General features: G+C 38.1%; 1 protein-coding gene across 1 annotated transcript in view; it reads left to right on the plus strand.

Annotated features, from left to right (window-relative positions):
• The window catches only part of grik4 (glutamate receptor, ionotropic, kainate 4), a 400,465-nt gene that overhangs the window by 227,418 nt on the left and 162,934 nt on the right, over positions 1-10,113 (plus strand). The window lies entirely within an intron of this gene.

Raw genomic sequence — 10,113 nt, forward strand, 5'->3', positions numbered from 1 at the left:
AATGCTACTGTAATGGAAATCACAACATGGGCGAATCAAAATTTGAAGTTCTTTTTGGAAAACTGGGACGCCATGTCATCCGGACTAAAGAGGACAAGGACAACCCAAGTTGTTATCAGCGCTCCGTTCAGAAGCCTGCATCTCTGATGGTATGGGGTTGCATGAGTGCGTGTGGCATGGGCAGCTTACACATCTGGAAAGGCACCATCAATGCTGAAAGGTATATCCAAGTTCTAGAACAACATATGCTCCCATCCAGACGTCGTCTCTTTCAGGGAAGACCTTGCATTTTCCAACATGACAATGCCAGACCACATACTGCATCAATTACAACATCATGGCTGCGTAGAAGAAGGATCCGGGTACTGAAATGGGCAGCCTGCAGTCCAGATCTTTCACCCGTAGAAAACATTTGGCGCATCATAAAGAGGAAAATGCGACAAAGAAGACCTAAGACATTTGAGCAACTAGAAGCCTGTATTAGACAAGAATGGGACAACATTCCTATTCTTAAACTTGAGCAACTTGTCTCCTCAGTCCCCAGACGTTTGCAGACTGTTATAAAAAGAAGAGGGGATGCCACACAGTGGTAAACATGGCCTTGTCCCAACTTTTTTGAGATGTGTTGATGCCATGAAATTTAAAATCAACTTATTTTTCCCTTAAAATGATACATTTTCTCAGTTTAAACATTTGATATGTCATCTATGTTGTATTCTGAATAAAATATTGAAATTTGAAACTTCCACATCATTGCATTCTGTTTTTATTCACAATTTGTACAGTGTCCCAACTTTTTTGGAATCGGGTTTGTAAATGCTTCCCCTAAATTCTTTAAATGCTTAGTCAGGGGGCAAATTACACAGCAGCCTTTATAGTTAGAGAACCATAGGTTAGAGAGAAAAAAAACACTTGTCCATTGTTAGATGCTAGTTTAATGATGCTATGGCATGACCTTATTTTTTATTTATTTTTTTACAAGGAATTATTTTCTTATCTCTTACTTTGAATTTGCTGTAAGAAATCAAATACACTGCTGGACAATAATCAATCATTTGTAATCTATATATTTTTTTCCTAATGCCAATTTTATGATTGTTTTATATACTACAAACAATTATTTCACTTTTCTGCACAGAATTGTACTGTAATAAATGATATGTCAGTTAGCACTGCATCATTAATACATTGTATTTATTTATTGTGTTTATTGTCTTAACGTTTCACCAGTTCATTCTGCTTTTTATTCAGCTTAGTTGCAGCGATAGATGCCTTTGTCCATATTAGGCATTTCCTGGCACGTCTTAAGTTCTTTGAGCGCGAGATCACTTTTCTTACAGTGTGAAAACTTCATCTCATTTTCATAAAATAAAATGCTATAGTATTTAACTTTTCCTCTCCATCGGCGAATGATGATTCTGAAAGAAAACGCGCCCGATGTCTGTTTGCTATAGCAACGAATGCTACTTTCATGCATCTGATTATCAGATAAACCTTGCGCTCTTATTTCAAGGTTGTTGTTAATGCTGTGGATATTTTAACAGTTTTCTTCGTACATTCGGTTCAACGACATTGTTAAAACAAATGTATCATTCAATAGAACTGTGCGTATGCTTTAGAAATCGCGATTCATTTGATTCTTTGCATTTTAAATCGATTACTGTCCGAAATAGACGATTCACGATTAAAAAAATCCGTTTCAGATCGATGCATATGCATCGTCAGGGTTTGTAATCGATGCATCGAGAAAACGCGTGAATCATTACACCCCTAATGCATATAGGCCAGGATTCAAATACAACACTTTAATCCTTATTTTCTACAATATGTTAGGGGGTCTCTGCTCCATCTTTATCTACCAAGAGTTCCTCTGTGTGCAAAACATTGAAAATTCCTGCTCTACAGTTCCTGGAAATATATGATGAGATTGAAATAAGCGAAACGATTATTATTATTGTTCTGTTCATGCCTCTCAATCTGGTCCATAAAGCAAATTAGCTGCAACATTGGACAAAACAAGAGTTCCCTCTTGAGGTTTTATACACCAGCGTTGTTTGATTGTGTGACTAAATTACCTCATTAATCTTATATTGTATATTCCAAAAAATAAATAAATCAGCAGAGCTGGTGGCAGAGAGCAGATGCTGAGCACTGAGTTCACATTAGACAGCACCGGGCTCTGCTTCAGTCTCCACTAAACACAGCAGAATTGAAAGTGAGCAGAAATGGATCCTAGTCTCTCTTTGGGATCTTTGAGAAAATTGAAAAAGGTTAATTTCCACGTTCCATTTTCTCTTGCCATTAAGCTAGATGAGAAAAGAGTTATCCATGACTTATTCTCAACACCTGTCTTTAACACAGAGTGCAGAACTTTTGGGAGGAGAGGACTGACTATAGGCCTACAGGCTTATTCACACAAACTGATTGTTCAGCACAAAATACAGTACATTACTGTATGTATATATTTATAATAACATCAGTGTTTCGTGTTGTTACATTACATGTTGAGAAAAATGACGAATATTCAACATCAGACTTTGTGTGATTAGTTTGGGTTCAGAATGTTTTTTGCAAATATTTAAGCAAATATTTTTGCATATTTATTGCAAATAAGCATCAGACTTAGACCTGATTGTTTAACACTGGGTTCTTTCAATTGGATTACACATGCACACTGCAGTTCATCCAAAAACTGGTAAAGATAAAGAAATGTCAGTTCTGACATATATTTCATTTATATTTCTTTTAATGCAATGTGAATAAAAAATAATATATAAAAAAAATAGAATAAGATAAATAAAATAAAAAAAAATAGAAAAAGTTAAGTGTTATTCTAATGTAAAAGGAGCTCTATCATCAGCTATACCTGTTTTTAAGTCTCTAGCCTAGGAGTCCTTGATATTTTATTCATGCATCATATTAAGACATTTTGAAGAGAACGCATTTGCCTTATCAAACATTATTATGGGGCACAATGCATTGCATCATTCAAGAGAGCTATATAGCCTCAGGTGGATCCTAAATGAAGGAGTTTAGGGTAGGGGAGCCTGGAGGAGGAGAGACCAGACACAAACACAATGCCAGGAAGCATTTCAATCCTCTTGCATGGCAAATGCTGGGCAGCGTTTCAGCAATTCTTTATTTTGTGCTGGCAGCATCTAGTGGTGTGCATTAGAAAAGCTGCACAGATCTCTCCACTCTCAACCCCACTTTAAAACATGTCAGTTTACTGTCGGTTGAGTTGTTCTGGGTAAAGGACATGAATTAAAAAAAAAAAATCTGGCAGCTCTGTTCAGAAATATCTCCCACCTGCATCCTACCTGTTCGCACCTCATCTTTTGACAAAAGAGGGGCAAAAAACATAGAGAAACAAAGCTATTTTCCACCCTGTCAACACGAATGGCCGATCGCAAGTGGCCGGGAACGGAGAAGGCGTTCTCAAAAGCAGCTGTTTAAAATGCGCTTAGTCTCTCCCATCTTTGCTCTTCTGTGATTTGGGCTGAACTGGAGTGGCAGATCTGTTTTAGAAAATTCAAGAACATAGGTGCAAGGCATCGAGTCTATAAACACGGTCCCTGGCGCTCAAGTGTAAGAGACGCTCTGCCGTTAATTATTTAGGAACCACAATCATCTGGATGTTTGTTTGTATGTCTGTACATGTTCAAATCAGAGCAGATTTTATTTATTTTCCTTGTGGAATAACACACTGACTGTATCTGGCTGTGTATTGTTTTTGGCACCGACTCTACCCATAATGCACTGTGAATTCTAATGTGGAGCACTAGAAATGCACATGGTCAGCTCAGATGTGCTCCGCTGCCTTTGAGGTGATAACAGAGACCTTGACAGTGAGAGTCTCATTAAGACCCACCTGATGGGTCTATGGCTTACCGTGGGGAGGAATGGTTATACTTACTCTTTTAATCACTGGACCATGTGAACAAATCAATGCAAGGATCAACTCCCAAACCTCAAGCCCAACCCACATAATCAATGTGAACACTTGGACTGCATAAAAGAGGCTCAAACAATACCTCTGTGCATAAAGGCCGGGACACACCAAGCTGACGGTCGGTCATTGGCCATAGTCGGGCCGACGGCGAGCGACGGTCGGGCTAGTTTGTGTGGTGTGTTCCACTCGTCGGCGGCAGTTTGCCCGATGTTGAATCGGCGTCGAAGCCGTCGGGACCGTCGGCGCGAGTGAGAGCTCTGTAGCAAAACTACAGAGCTTCCAGTAGGTTATTTTACAGAGCTGTAAACACGGGAATCTCTGACCACATGCAATCTTTGACGAACACCCAATTCATATATCAAACTAGGTTATATGTTATTCAATTGCACATAGGCTATACATCAGATTATTTTATTTTATTTAAGTTTCATGTTTGTGTTTATCCCGTTTTTTTCCCCGTTGCATCTGAAAATTACTTTCGCCTAACGGCGCTTATTTAACGCCTGGCGGCGTTATGAAAACGGCGTTTTAATATTGATACGGCGGTGAAAAGCACGCGAATTATGACCCATATGGCTTTCCATATGTCCCAGCCTTAAAACGTAAGTCATTCTCAGTCTTTAGCAGATGACAGCTCAACTGGTAGAGCAAAGATTCAGAAGACGGTGAGTGACTTAAATAAAAAATATCTGTCTAAAAAAAAAAAAATATATATATATATATATATATATATAATTGATCATTTATTTAAATTGTGTATTATTGTGTATATTAATATTTTAGTTGTTATATATACTGTGTATATAACAACAACAACAACAACAACAATAATAATAGTTGTTATTATTAAAACAACAACAACAACAGTAGAACAACAAAACAAAAAATACAGTTTTGTTTTGTTTTGTTTTGATTGGCTTTCAACCAAATATATGTACTAAAATAAATAAGTAAGGTTTCAGGATGGATAATTGCATACTTTTTAACAAAAATTAAAATCAAGGTTTTAGGGTAACATTTATATGAATGTTATATGTTTATATGAATGAAAACTACCGTCCTGTAGCACGTTTTTTCACAATTTGTCTTTTTTTTTTCTTTCTTTTACTTCAAAGTAAATGGTCCTGCAGTTTGAGGGTGTGTGTGTATATATATACTGTATATATACACACACGCACATTTAAAGGGTACATGAACTGAGAAATCAAAATGCCCTTGATCTTTTGACATATAAGAGGTCGTTGTACTATAGAAACATCATGTAAGTTTCAGAACTCAAAACTTTCTTGGTAGTCTAAAAAACATCTTATATTGAAGCTAGTCTGCCAAAATGACAGGTTGAAGAATGTACCACTTTATGACATAATAGTGTGGCTAAACCCCATTTTCCACATATTCTCTAATTTAATAGGGTCATATGCATAGCAATTATGAGGAAAATATGCTAAATGCTTTTAAAATAGTTTTTGAAGAAGTACTGCATGTCACACCTCATAACATGTCATTAGGATTAGGCCAGAGGTCAAATATTTTCTCACCTAGGCCACTAGGATCACCACCAGGCTGCTAAAATCCAATTTTAACCCAACACACAATTGCAATTTAGTCTACAGACACATCAGTCAACGTTTTAAAGTCTCAGTCTGTGCTCAATGGCCCGGGAGCTTTTAACTTAATAGACCAACATAGCTTTTGAGTACTCATGCCGTTCTCCTGTCGTCTCTGCATCACGTTGCCTCACTTCTCTGTAGCTCCGGCCTTCTTCTGTCTCTGTGTGAAATTAAACGTGAGCAGCGCATTTCCACTATAAACACTCTTCTCACACAGTGTACAGTCAGGTGTTGTTTGCTCTGTTGGCAACTGATTTTGTCTGTTGTTTTACGCTGGTCTGGAAGCATCAGCTGGAGTCTCTGGAGCTGTCAAAAGTGTGTGGGTAGGTGTGATTCTGTACTAAACGCCAGTGAACGTCTTCATGGTAATGATGTGTGTGCTTGTTTTTGTGATGTTACGGTGCCACTTCGCACTGTGGCAGGCAAAATAACAAATCCCTTGGTCAGATATAGACTCCAGAGAGGCTATTACTGCAACCTGCTCTTTAGTGGATGTGCAACCAATTGAATTTAGTCCACTGTAGTTCTCCATCACACTCTCTATGTAGGAACAAAAGATGAGGAGGGACGATTTGGTGCTTAGCATTGATAATGCCCTCTATGGAGTGCACTTTCTGTTCAGCGTAACAGGGATTTGTATGCTTAACCTTCTGTTTACTGCAGGCAAGATAAGCATAGAGAGCAGAAAATGAGAACGAGTCGTAAGTCTGGTCATGCTGCTATCTCCTGACATGTTTTGTACACTTCATCGCAGGAGGGAATGTCATGACCAAGCAACAACCTTTAATTATTGTGAATCGTGCTATTCAGGAGAACAGATGTGAGAATGAGGACAAGCACTCAGAAACAATGACTTAATGAGCAGGAACAAAAGAGGTTGGAGAAGTGATTGTGTTAGTATATGTAAGTATATGTATATAGAAAAAGTACAGGTACATCGACAGCAATAGTAAGGTCATAGTGATTGCATGCACAATTGTGTCTTGTGAGTAAATTTGAATTCGTATCACATGAAGATCTGTGATCAATAGAAGTTTGATACGTCACAGCATGAAAATCTTAAATCTGCACGATTTATATCAGAATATATCACGGTTTACAATTTTTCATGTATTATATGTTTTTGAAAAACAGATTGACGACCATTACCATGTCTGAAATTTCACTTGCTCAAAGAACCGTGACTTAAGGTTGCAAATCTTGTTCCGAACTGTGTAAAACAGTGGTTCCCAGGGGTCACCAAACTCACTGTAGGTTGAGAATTAAAGGTAGGGATTAAACGGTTAATGGTTTGATGATAAATTACTGACAGTTAGTATTTGCATTTCATATTTTAAATACTGTATCATTAAAACCATATTTGATTACTGCAATTTGAAAAAACTTATGGTAAATACTGTCCAGCATTTAGCAAAATTAGCAACACTTTTCACTTGTTTTTGGTTGGATAATGTTTGTAGCTTTAATAAGCCCTCTAAACTTGAACAAAAGTTAGGTCTAAAAAATAAAACAGCTAATTTTACCTCTAAGGCAAAAAGGTCAATTTCAAAGATCACTGAATACTAATGTATTTTTTCATATAATAATGTAGTAAAGACTATACCAATTATTTGTTTCATTTTTACGTGCTTTTTTTTTCTTTTCTTTTTTTAATATTACATTTAAATATCTGAGAAACCTAACAAACTGATTGCTTAAAGTGTATCTTTCTTCCATTTCTTGTACTGTAAGTGGTTTCTTTGTCTTTCATTTTATTTCTAACTTTGTCCTTTGAATAATTACTTGAAGCATGTTAAAGCAATGTTTACTTAATTGGCTTTGTTTGATAGAAAAAACGAATACATGCCATTGTTTACATTTAATTTGATAATAAGTATGCAATTGTTTCAATAGAGTATTCACTGTGTCCTGCAGCAGAGAGTCAGGTGGGAAGTCAGGAGTGTCATGGGGTGGAGCACTGGCAGATCCAGGACGTTGTGTGTTTCTCCTCCTTCTCTATCCTGTATAAGTGTTGTGTGTGTAGAGTGTTAAGTCTACAGAAAGGGATAAAAACAGGCAACTGAAGATGTAAACAATTATCCCTGCACACGCATCCCAAGGGCTGCACTCCAATGGCAGGCAGGATGAGCAATTGGTGCCATTAATACCATCATTATTCCCCTGTCTCTAATGGCCTCCCTTAGTGAACACACACACACACATACACACACGGCTATTACAGCTAAACACTGATACCAATGAAAGCGCAAACACACCGGTCGTGATCAATGAGAGAGAAACTTTCTTAGCCTTTTCCTCCTCATTTATCATTCCTCTAAAAAAAGAGCTCTAATGTATACAGCGCTTTACAGTAATAACCACATAAAACTTAAAACCATGAATTGCAGATTCTCTCACAGTTGAAATATTACAGCCAGTGTTTCAGTAAAAAGTCTTAACACCTGTAAGACTTAAATAATGCAAACTGCACATGACTGCCCAGTTTTTCCACATTTAGCTTAAGTGCACATTAAAATAGAGTGTGCCCTTTTGCACATTTGGGTGAAATATTTATTTAAATAAGAAAATTTAAATCGAGACCAAAATATTTAAAGGGGTCATATGATGCGATTAAAATTTTTCCTTTCTCTTTGGAGTGTTACAAGCTCTTGGTGCATAAAGAAGATCTGTAAAGTTACAAAGACTAAAGTCTCAAATACAAAGAGATATTCTTTATAAAAGTTCAGAGTCAGCCACACCTACCTAAAACGGCTCGTTCTAACACGCCCCCACATATCTACGTCACTATGTGGGAAGATTTGCATAACGCCGCCCAAATGTTCATGCAAAGAAAGAAGGCGTAACTTTTATTCTCGCTGTAGTATTGTTGTTGCCGCTGCCGCCATGTCGTGAAGACGCTGTGTGCTTCGTTGTGAAAGCGAAACTACTTTGTTTGGTCTTCCAAAAGAGGACGATATCTGCTTCGTCATGCCTGGAGCTGATCCGTGCTGGTTGCTGAGGAAATACTACAACTTTGCGCTGTGGATCGCCGGATCGGCTTTCACCGTGGACAAAGCGGAGTCCAGCCCGGGGGCGTCACATGTGGTTGCCGCAAGCCCTCCGGACGCTCTTTCGTCGAATCTGCCGCCTCTGCTCACTCAGCCCGCCGGCCGTTCCTTACTTTATCCCCCGGCCTCTGCTCACTCATGGCCGCCGTGTGTGACGCTGTGTTTCGTTGTGAAAGCGAAACTACTTTGTTTGGCCTTCCAAAAATGGACACGACTAGAAATCAGTGGTTAAGTTGTATTTACAACACTGTTCCAGAACACTTCAACCCATGGGCATCGCTAGGCCATTTTTACGTTGGCTATAGACCCCCTAAAATGATTACTCAGCCCCCCCCTAAAAATTTTGCGATTAGCTCCATAAACTGTACACGAATACGTGATCGCCTCAGTCCCCTTTAAATTTCATATGAAAACGGCGGCAGACTTCAATCAGCTCCTCCCTGTCTTTCAGCGCGTTCTTCAATCCGCAGACCAAGAGACAGAGGACAAGGTGTGTGTTTATCGATAAATTGTTATAATATCTGCATCTGAGCAGTTCTTTGTCATAAATCCAGTTTACAAAATATCATGGGGGAGCAATCGGTTTACCATCCCCGGTAAGGGTTTTGCTGCGTTCACCCCTCATCACACCACAGCTGTTTCCTCCAGCGAAAAATGTAGCCCTTAACACATATAAACACATACTATATAAAACTATCATGTTGCCATTTTTATTTAAAAATTTTACTTTTAATATAAAACATATTAGTTACAGTGCATGTGGCAAATAGGTTTGCATACTTGAGCTAAAGAAAGAGGGTTGTACTAGAACAGTAAAATTGTGTTTGTACAGTAAACAGGTGTGTGTGTGTGCGAGATCAGCATTCAGGAAGACTTGTATGGCTTATTCAGTACTCAAATGTTATACCTATCTATGCAGTACAGTGGAATACAATAAGTTGCAAAATGCAATAAGTTTAGTTTACCACCTTACCCTATTAGACAATCATTTTTTATTTTATTTATATGTTTATTATTATTTTTTATTATTATACCCTCATTGGGGGCTGAGTCCCCCTAAAATGAAAATCTTAGAATCGCCCCTGCTTCAACCCAAATATTCAGATGTGTGCAGCACATTTTATGGAGGACTGTTTCCTGATCCTGGGAGAGTAGACTACAATGCCAGCTGTTCTGACTCAAAGACTGTAAGTACGTTTTTTATATTTAAAGAGTTTTTATGTTTTATATATTTAAAGCAAGTTTTTTGAGCAGTGTAGAGTAGGGCTTGTTGTTTGTAATTTCTCCGATCACAAATGCAGACATGGTTTTATGTTTACGCGGCGCGATGCAACGCAACGCGTAAAAAGACAGTACAAGTCATTATAATCCATAATTATGTCCCCACTGGATGCAACGAATGCCTCGTTTATAATGGGTTTTAATGTTTTTGAATCATCGCCGGACAGGGCATCATCATAATGTGGTAAGGGGCGTAACATTTCCGTCACACGCTTGAGATATT

This window comes from Sinocyclocheilus grahami, unplaced genomic scaffold (genome assembly GCF_001515645.1).
Source record: "Sinocyclocheilus grahami isolate Dianchi unplaced genomic scaffold, SAMN03320097.WGS_v1.1 scaffold311.1, whole genome shotgun sequence".
Classification (NCBI taxonomy): domain Eukaryota; kingdom Metazoa; phylum Chordata; class Actinopteri; order Cypriniformes; family Cyprinidae; genus Sinocyclocheilus; species Sinocyclocheilus grahami.